We start from the raw sequence: 14,036 nt of genomic DNA, 5'->3' as shown, positions 1-14,036 counted from the left end.
GCAGCCATGTTTTTGCCAAATGTGCAAACATTTTGTAACTATAATCTCATTTCATCATAACCTTGTTCAGCTGAATGAAAACAAACCCGAAGTAATTTATTTTTAGACCAAAGGAGGAAGCAGTCGACCCACAGCTTCAGTTTTTACAGTGATTGACTCGAACCTGAACCTTCAAAGACGCATAAAGACGATTACAAAGTCAGTCTTCTACCACCAAGAGAATATTTCCAGGATTAAAAGCACTAATGTCACGGCAAGAAATTTAAAAGCTCATGCATGTCAACATCCCAAGTATCTCTCCAGTTTCCTGTCCCCTGAACCCAACCGGTCCAGGCAGATGGCCGCCCTCCTGGTGGTTTTCTCCTACGCTACAAGGAACTTGTTTTCATGTTTCTGTCACCAACAGGTGACTGGCTGCTTGTAAGGTCATCACCTCACAAGGTCGCCTGCGATTGCACGCCTTTTTATGCAAATAACGCTGAATAAAGTTAGATTTAATGCTAGGCAGGTTTTAATATCAGCTGCAGGACTTGATTTTGATTTTCTCAAACGTTTCGTGTTGAAGCCTGAAAATGTCTTTTTCTCCGATGCACATGTCTCAACACGCATGCAGCAGTGCAACGTGGAGAGTGACAGAAAAGCAGGAATGGAAAGTGCTGTGACACAGTTGGCCATCGCCCTGTAAATCTGGTCTCTCCTGCTGGTGCTGGTGAGAACATAAACTTAGCGACCTGTGGCTAACTGCCTGTTCCTTTCAGCAAAGAGACCACGAAGAGAACGGAGTCTTCCTTCTTGCCTCCAACTACAGCAGAGAGAAACGAGCCTCGTCTTCTCCTGGTCAGGCTGATGCTGTTCTCCACCGTAACATGGCTGATTCATAGCCGCAGGTTGAAGGGTTTACAGTCGGCAGGCAGAGACGGACTGCCAAACATGTTGAACCGCCGATGTTTCTAAACCTGATAAAATTACATAAAATCTAAAGGTAGCCTGCTATGCTTCCTTGAACAGATTAGGATTGATCGTCTACACAAAACACGTTCATTACATTTTTTGCATAAAATCATCCTTGGGTAGTAAGATTTTAGCCTGGTCAGTTGTGTCTATTTTGAACTCTTTCACAATGAGCTGTTTTAGGTCTCTGTCACTTTAAATCCAAATAAGCTGCTGCTTGCCACGCCCCCCCCAACTCAACGTTTACACTCCACATTAAAATCGCAAACAGATACGCAATTATACAACCGTACATCTTTGAAAATTCAAATTCAGTTCAATTCGGAAATAGTTTATTGATCCCAAAGGGAAATTAAATTGTGTTGTACCTCAGGTCTCCTGTAACAGTCTGTATTACAGCAAATTTGAAGAAGCTTCTGACTAAAGACAGGCTCATGAAGAGGATGGTCAGGCTTGTCTATAATTTTTTTGATTTCATGTAAAATCCTTCAGAACCTGAACAGAACCACCCTTCTTTATCAGGTTCTTGGGCCGTTTTAGGTCTCTGGCTCTGATGCTGCCGCCCCAACAGATGATGGCAGAAGAGACTGACTGATGCTGCAAACACTGAGGAATCCAAGCATCTACAAAATGTACAGTTGGCTCTGCCCTTGCTTGTAGTCTTGTAGAAAAGCAGAAGTGGAGCCTCCTGCACAACCAACAAGACAGCAGCAAGTGGTTCCTGGCTGGTGAGTGAACAGCAAAACTCTTGCCTTTCCAGCAGCCATTGTACAGGGGTAGAACCAGCTGGAACTCATCTTGGGTTGCTAGGTAACGGACGGAACTCTGCTGGGGTTGCTAGGTAACGGCACGGTGCCTGCTGGTCTGTGACATTACATCTGGGACACCAAAACTCATTAAGTTATTGCAAAAACAGGAGGTTCTTTTTTAAAAACGTTTGGGCTGATTTTTAGATGCAATAGAAACCCAGAAGTAAGTATAAGAATGCATTAAACACTGCAAAAACACAAACTATTTTTGGTCTAGATTTTAGTGCAAATATTTAAATTCACTTGAAATACGGTGAAACTAACTTAGGAGTAACTTTTTAGCAAAAATATAAAAACCTGTTTTAAGTCAGTAATTCCTTAATGATGAAAAAGTACTTGTTCTATTGGCAGATGATTTCACGTACAAGACATTTTTAAGTTAATAATTTATCTGCCGATGAAACAAGTGAATTTTTACATAAATGAATCAAGTCAGCTCTTATAGCAGTATGTATAAAGTGAAAATATATTCAACAGATGGCTTTAAAAATGTAGACTGACTCCAAATGAGGGAATCTTGGAGGTTTAACCAGGGGGAGCTCCACCTGCAAGGCCTCAGGTTATAAACATCTTTTAAAAAATTTATTCGTTTTTGCCTGCAGTAAGCGCCAATAGATGTACTTGGATTTCTATGCAGAATAAATCTCTGAATGATTGGTCTTTGTGGTGTCACAGCCCAGAAATGTGAGGTAGATAAAAGGATCGATGGAAAAGAGGAGATCTGAGGCGCACAGAGCTTCAGGACAGACATTAAAACACAGCAGCCCGGGCAGATCAGAGCCGGTCCACAATGACCGAGGTTCGGTGTCAGAGCCACTCATGAAACATGAAATGAGACGGATGATTCGAACCTCCTCGGATTTAGATGGTTGGCTCACCATGACGTCTAAATCGGCAGAAAACCAACTCAGACGACGGCAGAAGTCATTTCATGCTGTTGGAAAAAAGCTGCAGCTCTGTCTAGAAATCCACAGCTGCTGCTTTTTAAAACTGACTCAGTTCCCTTTTATTTTGATAGGAAAACAGCAAATATGTCTGTGAAGCACATCTTTTTAGAAAATCAGGGGTAATTCTGTAAAATAACATCTGGATCCAAGTTTTATCACGATACTAAAGTGTCGATAAGAACTACTGGTTTGTTTTTAGGTAACTTTATGACTGGAAATCACAGCCAGAGGCACAAATACTGTTCTAGAAAAAAACGTTTGTAATGAACTTTTTTAGGCACATAAAAACATTAAAAAAGTATGATTTAAATCACTGAACTGGTCACCAACTCAATTTAATCATAATTACAAATCTATCAATAACTTTATTGGACAAATAGTGGAGAAAATCGTAAAACTAATAATAGTTTTGAGAGGTTTTAAACGTCTTTATTTGTAAATTATTGTGAAAAAAGTAAATCAGAATTCTTATCATGACATTAAATTTATTGTATTAAATCTCCAACCAAAGAATTAAGGTTTTTGTTTGACATGTACACTGAAAAAAAAAACAACTTAAAAAAATTCTAATTTGTTCCAAATAAATTTAATTTATTCAAGCCATTCTCTTTTTTTCCACCAGTGTAGTTGAAGTTGGATCCTAAAGATAAAGCAGAATATTATTACCAAAATGTAAAATTTCTGATTTGGACTGCAACTAACAATTATTCTAATATTTGATTATTCTAACCATTAATCAGAAAAAAATTGCCACATTTTTTAATTTAACCACTTAAACCTTTTTTAAACAATATTAAAAATACACTATGTAATGTAATTTAACAATTAATTTTTTTTACATAAAAGATTTTATTGCCTAAAAACAATAATGTAGCATTGTGTTCGTGAATTTGAACCATGTGAAGCTGAAGCTACGCCACTTGAGGAGTTTTGGGTAAAAAATAATCCAGTTAGCGATTAATCATTTACTAAATTCACTGATTATTTAAATAAATGATTAATCTGATTAATTATTTTAACATTTTTGATAAAGCCATTGTAATAAAGTAGTTTAGTAACTAATAACTAGTTGAAGATTATTTAAAAAGTGATTGATCTTTTTGGATAAGGCCGTGTGATTGGTTAAAAATCCCTGCTGCTGTCATGAAGGAACAGAAACTCTGAGCTCTGAGATGTTTTTCGGTCAGTGCATTAAGCATTCGGCCACGTTGGCACAAAGTGCTCCCTGTGGCAGCATTCCTCCTGTTTCCATTAACTTCCTGTTTGGGACTTTATTTAAACTGCAGCCATGTTGAATGTGGACTGATTATTGCGTTGACACCAATAGTTTTAGTCTCGTAATCTCTCTCTCTCTGCGTGGCTCTTCTGTCCTCCAGCGTCTCTTGGTCTACTTTTTTCCCTCATAAACGTTCATATCTTAAGTGCAATAAGTACATAAGAGTGAGCATGTGTGAAATGAAGACCTCAATCTGTCTTGTGTGCATAAAAAAAGGGATTGTCCCACATAAAAAAAGGGATTTACAACAATTTTGTTGGTTTCTGGTTTGACAAGTGGCCACTGCCGCCGGCGGAGCTTTTAGTTTCTCCCCCTCAACAATCCTATTTGTTTAACTCTCCTCCTCTCATCTCCTCCTCTCCTTTCCTCTCCTTTCCTCTCCCCTCCTCTCCTCTGTCGTTCGTCTCAGACTCGTTTTCTGCTCCACTGTGACAACTAGCAGAGGTCACTGTTTACTCTTGTTTATCAATCATCCCTCGCTGCAGGGCTGCAGGGGCAGCGAGCTTCTCCCACCCCTGAGGCCTGATTTGCCATCAGTGCAACCAGCCCAGTGATGGAGCCACATAATTATAATTGACCACACAGAATAAACTGAGATTTCTGCTCCCCCTGGAAATGCCAAGTCCATTTGAGCCTTTTTTTCTCTCCTAATACGAGACGACAGTCATGGTTTTATTTCTCTAGTTGTGGGAAAAACTAAACACCGTTGTTAGTGAGTTTAATGGAAATGGACTCTTACATTTTTTTATTTTCCATTGAGAAATAAAAGTTTGAATATAACTCACAATATATGCACTTTATTTCCTCTTCTGGGTGTTGAAGAGAGTTAGTTAAAGCTCACTAAAATTCTCCAACCTTTCTAATGCTGTGGAAGCTGCTTTTGGCTTAAGTGGTTTTTAAAATGTCTTCCAGTTCCAGTGTTTAGTGTTCTTTACAAAATTAAAGTTTATTGGTCTTTGAGTGGCGAACTTGCATTATTATGCCATTATCAATATATCACTTGAAATCTCAAAACAATATTATTGTTTATCGTGATAACTGGGACAATTTACTATCCAGTAAAATTTATTGTAACAGGCCTAATCAATAGCTACGTTCCCATCCAATTGTCATGCGAATTTTGAGCAAACATCTAAAAAACGTTGCAAAAGAAGAAAAAAGAAAATGCGAATTATGCGTGTTTCCACCTACTGGTTTGGAGCGAAATGTAATTTTGTCCGATGTTGACGCTGTGCATAACTGCAATACACAATAAGCAGAGGTTGCAAACTAGCATGGATCATACATCTCAGAAAAATGGAGAGAGTTCTCCTTGTTCAACATTTCGTGCCTCTGGTAAGGCACAGAACCAGCAGAAAGTTTCCTCCTTCATCACAACTTATGTCCTTTTTAGTATACAATCTTTTCAAATTCAATACATCAAAATGAGCACAAAAAACATTGGGAGCACGGCTACAGCCTATCAATGTTTTCCAATGTTTTCTCCATTTTGAAGGTGTCACGTTAACCTTCCAAACAGCGTTGAACTTGACACTTTAATTGATTTTTCTTTAGTCATTGGCTTATCTTTTTATTGTTGTAAATTCTCCGTACCTCCCGGACATTGCTCAGTTTGTTCACTGTTTTCCCTGCTGAAAGCACAATATGCTGTCACGATCAGGCACAACAATTGGTTGGGTAATAAGACTAAAAGCAGCCAAATTCCAGAAAAAAAAAAACAACCTTAAGAAAGTCTGAAGAACTATTGATCCAGACCACTTTAAAAATACATGAGTCTGGCAGCTGTGGGAGGAAAAATGTAAGGAAAGTAGAAGTTGAAATGTACATATTTAATCGCTCAGGATGTTTAAACAGTACTTTCTGCTGAAACAAAGCGAACGCTTCGTTATGTAAGGAAACTCGACCCTCTGTCCCTCAAGATGTTCACTGCATGTCGCCCTGCTGCTCCATTATGTCAACATGGTGAGCAATGTGCATCTGTTAGTCTCTTTCTCTTTGTCATTGAGTTTTCTAAGATCACTACTGGTTCTACTGACTATTTGCTTCATCTTATTAAAAAGTAGTTATCAAGTATTGCAAATTAGATGGAGAATTTTTTTATTTTTGCTGCCAAAATCTTTCAGCAGAATACATTTTTAACCCTGACTTGGGGTGTTTTCACACCTGTTAGTGGGAACAAAATTGTAATATTTGTTACATTTTCAGCTTTTGTCTTTCAAACAATTCAAACCCTTTGAAAAACCTGTTCCCCTCCTCACCAGTGGGGGCGCTGCACAAAGAAACGACACAAAAACCTCTAAAGAAGACATGGAGCACAACTTCCTTATTCACAAAATGTAAACAAAAGTGGAGTGGCGTCAGATTTTAGCAGTTGAAGGATTTCTCTTTTGTCTTTAGTAAAAGACCACGAGCCGTTTCACCTGCTAGCGCTAAGCTAGTGTGTTTGCTTGTTTTATTTACCCAGAATGCCCTGCGCTGTGGTCCACTTCCTGCTTTTGGACCGGTGTCTGGTTTGCTTGGCATTCACGTTTGCATCCGAACTGCGACAGAGTTCACTTTGATGGACTTTGTTTGGTCCGCTTTAGCTGAACTCTAGTTCGTCTAGAAAGTCTGGTTCATTTGAGGAGATATGAATACATAACTGACCAGGAGCCATTTCTGCTGCTAGCGCTAGGCTAGTGTGTTTGCTTTGGTTTTATTTACCCAGAATGCCCTGCGCTGTGGTCCACTTTCTGCTTTTGGACCGGTGTCTGGTTTGCTTGGCGTTCACGTTTGCATCCGAACCGCGACAGAGTTCACTTTGATGGACTTTGTTTGGTCCGCTTTAGCTGAACTCTAGTTCGTCTAGAAAGTCTGGTTCATTTGAGGAGATGCATAACTGACCAAAAAGTCAAACTCTGGTTTGCCTGCAACCCTCAGCCTTGGTTCGGTTGAAATGAACTCTGGCGCGGTTCGAATGTATACACACTCCAAAAACAGGAGGTGACCTACAGACCAGGGCATTCTGGGTAAATAAACCCAAAACAAAACAGTGGGAGAAATGAAACTTGGTCTTCTACTAAAGACAAAAGCTGCTAAAATCTGTAACAGACTTCAACTTTCCAAAGTTTGGTACTCAGAGGTAAATCATGATCAAACTGGCTTGTGCTGCTTTGGATAACATTTTTTCCCTAATAAATAAAATCATCATATCAAAACTGCATTTTGTATTCATTCAGGCAGGTCAAAAGTCAAGGGATTCTTAACTTTTTAAGGTTTTTTAACCAAAGATGGATGCATTTCTCTGACCTGCTTTGCTTCACCAGAGCAGCTGGTGATGTTTCATAAAACACAGAAGCATCTTTATGTCCCCCTCTCTGCTTCCTCATGGCCTCCAGGAGAACATGATCAAATCATGACTCCAATAAGCCTATGTCTTCTCCTAACTAGACCTCAGCCTCTCGTCTCGTTGAGGTTTCCCACCAGCACTGACACAAGCAAGCACAGATCCGTGTCTTTTTCTGGCTGCCAGCCGAACAAACAGTGACCCACCATCCCCTCCTCATCCTGCTCTTCTCATCCCACACAACATTTTTACCTGCAACACACCCACCATCACCCCTCCAGGGGCATCTGCAGGAGGATTATTATCTAATCACAGCTCTAATAGGACCAAACAAGATCCAGGACGAGATCCAGAGACCATTTCCCACTTAAAAACACACACAGCAGCACTCACAAACCGCCTCTCTCTCCTCCTATACACGCCCCACATACATCAGTATGTCTTTAGTACAGGCAGAGAGAGGAGAGACGGAATATTAGTATTCAGAGCACAGGGAGGAAAAGGAGGAGAGGCAGCGAGCGAGCAAACGAGGGAGAGTGAGAGGGAGGGGACAGGAGGAAAAAAAAACACAAGGAGGGGATGGAAATATAAGAGAAGAAGAGGGGAAACCGAGAGGTAAAAAAGGGGAGGGGAGACAGGGATCGTATTGTTCATTTCTTCCCTCTCAGTCTGCCTTCACCGGTTCCTGCTCGGACAGATGGATAGGTGCGGAATGCCCCTTTACGAGCGACGCATCTGAGTGAAAACAGCGGAGGAGAGAGAGCGGAGGACGAGCAGCAGGAGGAGCCCAGCGGTTCCTGCGACGCAGAAAGGTAAGGAAGGGGAAGATGTTCGCTTTTCGGTCGCTCCTGTAAAACATCCGCGGCTCTGGTTTCAGCGACGCTCCTTTGATTCCTGCATCCCCCGCACTGCTCAATGGGAGCCCCCGGATCCAGCCGCATGTGGCTGTTTTCCATCAATATTTAATGTTTAGCCTATTATTTGTGCATCCATGTTGCATTCTGCCTCTACATTTACACCCCAGGTATCTACTATCCGCCTGCAGTGTTTTTCTTCTCATTCTTTTGATCTAATATCCTCGCTTCTTGCAATGATTTCACTTATTATTATTAATTTTTTTTTCCTACGGGATATATAGGATGTACAGACGGCGGGGTGCGCAGAAAACACACACACAGAAGACAGGTTGACGTGCGTAAGACGTGCGTAATCCCACACCCCCACGGCCTCCACCCGACTCCCCCTCCATCTCCTTCAAAGCTGGAGTTCCTCCACCGAGGAGGATCATTTTAAAAAAATAACTGTCCCACAGACTCTTAAAGCTGCAGCTGAAAAATCAAGGGTGTGTGTGTGCGTGTGTGTGTGTGTGGAGGCGCTCCGTGTTGCTTTATGACCTTTTTTTTTCTACCAGGTGCCAAACCAATCAGTGGTGTCCCACATGTTGTTAGATGCGTTCCTGATTGAAACAAATGCTTTACTTCCCCGACATATCATCAGGTTCGACCCTAACGGCTCCAACATACTTCATCCGAAGCGGAACAGTCGACGCGCGGTCACGTGGTTTCGGGACGCTCGTGTTTGCACACACCTTTCACACACGGTACAGCCCACCTGGGGACACAGCTTACCTCCCCACTACGTCCCTACTTCTTCCGTTTTGCTTTTAAAAAATGAAATGAAAGCGCCACACCTTTCTGCAGACAGCCTCTTCCAGGGAGAGCAACTCTGCAGCTTCCATCCAGGAGTTTTTAGCTTTTTGACGATCTTTGCTAGCCTGCTGAACGGGTCTCCCGCTCTGTAGCTGACAGCCATCTTGGAAGGTACCGTTACTAACGGCCGTAGCGGTTGCTATGGAGTTGCTATGACAACTACAAACAAGCCACATATTAGAACTAGCTCTCGCTTCATTCTGATCTAACTTCTAAGCAATATTAAGTACATCAAAGCTATTTCTCGACAACAACTTTTGAGTACTCTACCCACCTCTGTGTAATACTAAGATAAATATCAGCGATATTTAATAGTAGTACTTACTGCCGAACTAGCTAAATTAGCTAAGCTAACATGTCCGTCTTAGCTGGTAGCTAAGACGGACATTTAGCCTGCGTGTTTGTTTCTACATGTACTTTCTGTGCCAGTCACCAGAACCTTGTTATTCACACACAGAGTTTTTACGTCCTTTACAAAACTGTTGAAACACTGATTGTGTGCCTGGATCTCGGTTTGGTTGTAGCGAACTCTGGTAAAAATAATCAGGGATAAAGAAAAGCAGTTGTATAGGGCTGTATTCACACTAGCCCCGTTCAGTACACTTTATTCCAATTGTTTGACGAGAAAGTCTGGTTCGATTGAGGAAATGTGAATGATGTAATCAAACATTGAATAAGTTGACTTTGGCCAACTTATGAAAAAAAGCAAGTCTTGGTTCAGTTGAAGTGAACTCTGGTGCAGTTTGAATATATTTGTGAACGCCAAGCGGACCGGAGACCACTCCAGCTGCAGGAAGCAGACTATACCGCAATGTTTTATGGGTAAATTCAACCAAAACAAAGGTGCAAATCTTGCATTTGCAGGTGAAATGGCTCTTGGTCATTTGCCAAAGACAAAAGAGAAATCCTACAGTCGCTAAAATCTGATGCTACTCCATTTTTGTTTACCTATTGTGAGTAAGGGAGTTGCGTTCATGTCTTCTTCAGAGGGTTTCATGTCGTTTACATCAGTGGTTGCTGGTGCAGCGCCCCCAAAGGCGAAGGGGGAAACATGTTTTCCATAGGGTTTGGCTCGTTTGACAGTGCAATGTTAAAGTGAACAACACCAGCTGAAGATGTAACACATGTTGTAGCTTTGGTCCCCAATAAAACCAAGTCTACCAGACTACCAGGTGTGAAAACACCCAAAAACCTGAACTCGGTCACATCACACTCCCTGCCTGCTCTGCAGCTCTGCTTGCTGTGAGGAAAGAGCATCGGCAGTATCCCAGGGTTCCTGCCTGGCCACTTGTTCTCTCCTTCCCGCCTCATGTTATGGATAATTTAGACACTTGCAGCTCCAACAAGCTTAGAGTGGGAAGCTGTGAAAGCCTCAGCAGCAACATTTAGAAATGTGGGGCAGAAATAGTTGGAGATAAAAGGCGACAGTCTCCTTTGGATGAGCCGGGATGTTCGATTGCATGTTTATTGTGATATATGATCATGAGGAGATAGTTTCTGATGCTGTGAAGGTGTCCAGGTCTTATTATAGGGCAGACTAAATTGGAGCAACCTCGAGGCTGAGGCTCGGCAAAGCTATTACCTTCGAGTCAATAGGCATTAATATCCCCACGCTCAGTCTCAGCCCTCATGCGGCGCCGTCTCTTGTCCCTGCGAATCGCGGCACCACTCCACTGGAGTAACCAAAAAGCTGTGTTGTAGCAGCCCTATCTGTTTACCCCAGCGCATCAATCTGTCACGGCTGAGCGGACAGAGGAGCGATGATCGCATTGTCTCGGCCAGGCACCGCCGTGGCCTCGGAAAGGAAGTGATGCAAGGCGAAAAACGAGAATACGTCAGCCCTGGCAGGGAAGGGTCACGACCCCTGTGAGTCCAAGATATGTCTGAGGAATGGCGGGCGATCCGAGAGTACGTGAGTACATCGACTGGAGGTGGTTCGCCTCATGATGCGAGGCCAGCAGGGTGGCAGCAAAAGGCAGACGGCATGAAAGTCACGACCAGAGAGGAAGAGGCCACTGGGCCAAGCTGCCAGTCGGTACAGTGCAGCAGACTGGAAATGACACGTTTTCACAGGAAATACAGTTAACGCCAAAGCTGTCATTAAGGTGCTAACATGGGGGCGTGTGAAATTGAACAGATTTAAAAAAGAAAACGAAAAGCGGCAATGAAAACAAGAGCTTCAATTAAAGATGACTTCCAGGTAGAGATGAAAACAAAGGAAGGAGCGCAGCCGCGATGGGAAGACCTCAGAGCACGCTCACTGAGATCTGCATGAAACATCCTATTAAGCAAAACCAGCGGATTAGCTTCCTTTTGTCGACAGAAAGCATTGTGCTCTGACACAGAAAAGCATCTGCCTGTTTCAGTTTCGTAATTATGTAGGTGTTTTTTTTTCTCCCCTGTAAAAATAGTTTGACGTTTTAGCAATAAACAGTAATTCCCATCGGTCTAGGTTTAATAAAGAGAGCGCAGGTTAGTAAGACGACGATTTGAATATGCAGCAAATAAAAATATTAAACCAAGGGAGTGGAATTAAAAATTAATTGATAACCCAGAATTAAGACCCGAGTGCTTTCAGTGTGAAGAAAGCAAGATCAGAATACCACCAGGTGAGCAAATCCAACCTTAAAAATACAGATTCAGAGTTTTTAAACTGCAGAAATGCTCTTAGTCTTCAGCCTCATGGTGCAATGTGACCGTAAAATTTAGAAAACTTCATGTTAGAAATTGTGATTAATAAATATTGCAATAAAGATATCAGGTCAGAGCATCTGCTGCCATGAGCTTCTGTCCAACTGGCTAAATATTAGATTATTACAAACCACAATGAGATTTCTGTGTGAACGTTTACGTCCCCAAAGCAACACAACGAGGAACGTTGACGTCACACAGCAGCGCACCGTTTACTGTCGTAATGATGGACGCCAACATCTCATTTTACAAACTCTTCTAGAAGAGCTTATTCCCAAAAAAATGACTGAATGTTTTTTTTGTGAATTTAAAGAGAACATAGCAGCACCACTAAGATTTTAATTGCTGAGTTCATGAGAAGACTTTCAGAAATATACACATCATATCAATTCTGATTTATTTGCTGAAATGCTATATTTTTTGCATAATTATTCACTCATATCCAATGGAGCCTCGATCAGATTCTGCATGAACAGTTCACATCCCCAAAGTGACGTCAACAACAACAAAGCATTGCTTCTGGAAGTAATAATGGATGGAGCCGTTAATGGATCCATTTTAAAGTTCATTCAGGAATAGCCGCTGACCGTACCGTGACGACATCATAACAACACAAAGGAAGCTGATAAAACTCGAGCACAACTAACAGCAGCGTCTGCAGAGGAGTCTGCTTGGACGTGAGGCTCTTCTCTTCCCTACAGACTGATGACGATCGAATTCCAGAATTATTATTTTTCTCAGCCGTTGTTTACGTCTGGCTCGGCTTCTTCTGGTGCAGAAAGATGATGTGTGTCTCGCATCGATGATGTAAAAGTCGGATTAAATGCAACATGACTGCTCAGACTGCACATGGTTTGAAAACAATCAAATACAGGTCAGCTCCACATATTGGAAATGGATCAAATCTGTTTTGTTTTTGTTTTTTTAATGTGTGAAAAGATCCAAACTGAACCCTATTCCTGTTGTTTGGACATCTTTTTGTGGCTGTTTCACTTTGACAAGGCGCCAAATTTTATTGTACAGTTAATTGAACTGAAATATTTTATCCTAGCGTTTATTTAACTTTTTGAAGTTTCATCGCCTGCTTTGCACCACAGCAAAGGGAAAATAATGTAATCAGGTGAAGAACAACTCAAAACCACTCAGATTAATCCCTTTTCCTTCGCTCTCTGTCGGCTTCACTGCAACCGGCTGACAACAGCTCCGCTAGCCAACGTAGCAGAGGTTACCTTCGAGTTTATCCCACACATTGAGTCCAGTTTTATGTTTTCAGGCTTGATGTTTATTTTGCGTCTATTAATAATTGTTCGCCCTGAAACCCATAAAAATGTTACTCTTTTCGGTCTGTTTGGTTGTTTATCTTTATAGGGACATTTTTAAAGCATTCAGGCAGAGAACATTGTCTTTCCATGTCCGTCCAATGAGATTTTGCTCTGAGTCGTTGGATAAAACGGAAACCTGAAGGCGAATCTGTCACTTCATGACGCCTTAAAGCCCAGAAACTGATAAAATGTTCGCTGAGCTTCTGGATGTCATAGATGACAATCACTCAAATTCAAAATAACTCTTCCTCTCCGAGCCCAATGTGGATCCCTGTGTCTTAACAAACCTGCCTTCTGACATTTATATCACATCTGCAGGTCGATGAGGAAGAAAACTGTCTGGATCTACTTTGTGAAAAGACAGTTGAAGGAGCGAGTTCAATACTGGATATATATTCATTAGCGAGCGCCTCGGCAATAAGACTCTGGAGAATCATCGTCCCTTCTTTGTGAGCGCGGAAACGATCCCCTCATCAGAAGGAGATGCAGACACAAATGTTTCATCTGCTTCATCACCAGGAAGGTTGGATGTAATGGCTGCACTCAGCTTTAAAAATGAGTCATTGAACTGAAGCTCCCATCCTGGGAGATTTAACTGGAGCGGCGGGGGGGCGGCGTCTCACTCAAGGACATCTGTGGAGGGTCGAACTTGCAGCCCCCTTCTTCCTGATGCATCCTTGAATTTATATATTACAGATAAGGCTGCAACTAACAATTACTTTAGTTAATCTGGCGATTAATCGATTAACCTGGTGATTAATTGATTAATTGGAAGAAACCTTACATAAAAAAATCTGCAGAATTGACTAATTGCAACATTAGAAGTTTACTAAAAGATGAAAATAAACAATTTAATTCCTTTTTAATAAAAAAATGAACTTTTTATTGCCTAATATGCAATAACATACCATTCCTTTTGTGAAAGGATCCATCTGTATCTAAAATAAATATTTCTGACATCAGCATATGAAAAAATCAGCTCTTTTTGCTTGACTTAGCATAAATA

The 14,036-nt window shown here is 41.5% G+C and overlaps 1 protein-coding gene and 1 long non-coding RNA gene across 5 annotated transcripts in view; one reads left to right on the top strand and one right to left on the bottom strand.

Annotated features, from left to right (window-relative positions):
- LOC107837328 (uncharacterized) overlaps nt 1-9,719 on the bottom strand; it is a 30,553-nt gene extending 20,834 nt beyond the window's left edge. The window contains exon 1 of one of the 3 annotated variants that reach the window (XR_001663341.1): nt 8,937-9,719. This is a non-coding gene — a long non-coding RNA (uncharacterized LOC107837328). The remainder of the gene's footprint in view (nt 1-8,936) is intronic. The other 2 variants (XR_001663340.1, XR_001663342.1) reach the window with 2 other exon arrangements.
- Nucleotides 7,614-14,036, top strand: part of syt3 (synaptotagmin III) — a 54,721-nt gene continuing 48,298 nt past the window's right edge. Inside the window, exon 1 of one of the 2 annotated variants that reach the window (XM_007562146.2) lies at nt 7,614-8,120. The gene's annotated coding sequence lies outside the window, so the exon portion shown is untranslated. Of the gene's footprint in view, nt 8,138-14,036 lie in introns of both variants that reach the window. The other variant, XM_016676418.1, reaches the window with a different exon arrangement.

This window comes from Poecilia formosa, unplaced genomic scaffold (genome assembly GCF_000485575.1).
Source record: "Poecilia formosa unplaced genomic scaffold, Poecilia_formosa-5.1.2 Scaffold134, whole genome shotgun sequence".
Lineage (NCBI taxonomy): Eukaryota > Metazoa > Chordata > Actinopteri > Cyprinodontiformes > Poeciliidae > Poecilia > Poecilia formosa.
The sequence above is the reverse complement of the archived record's forward strand: the minus strand, read 5'-3'. Positions and strand labels throughout refer to the sequence as shown.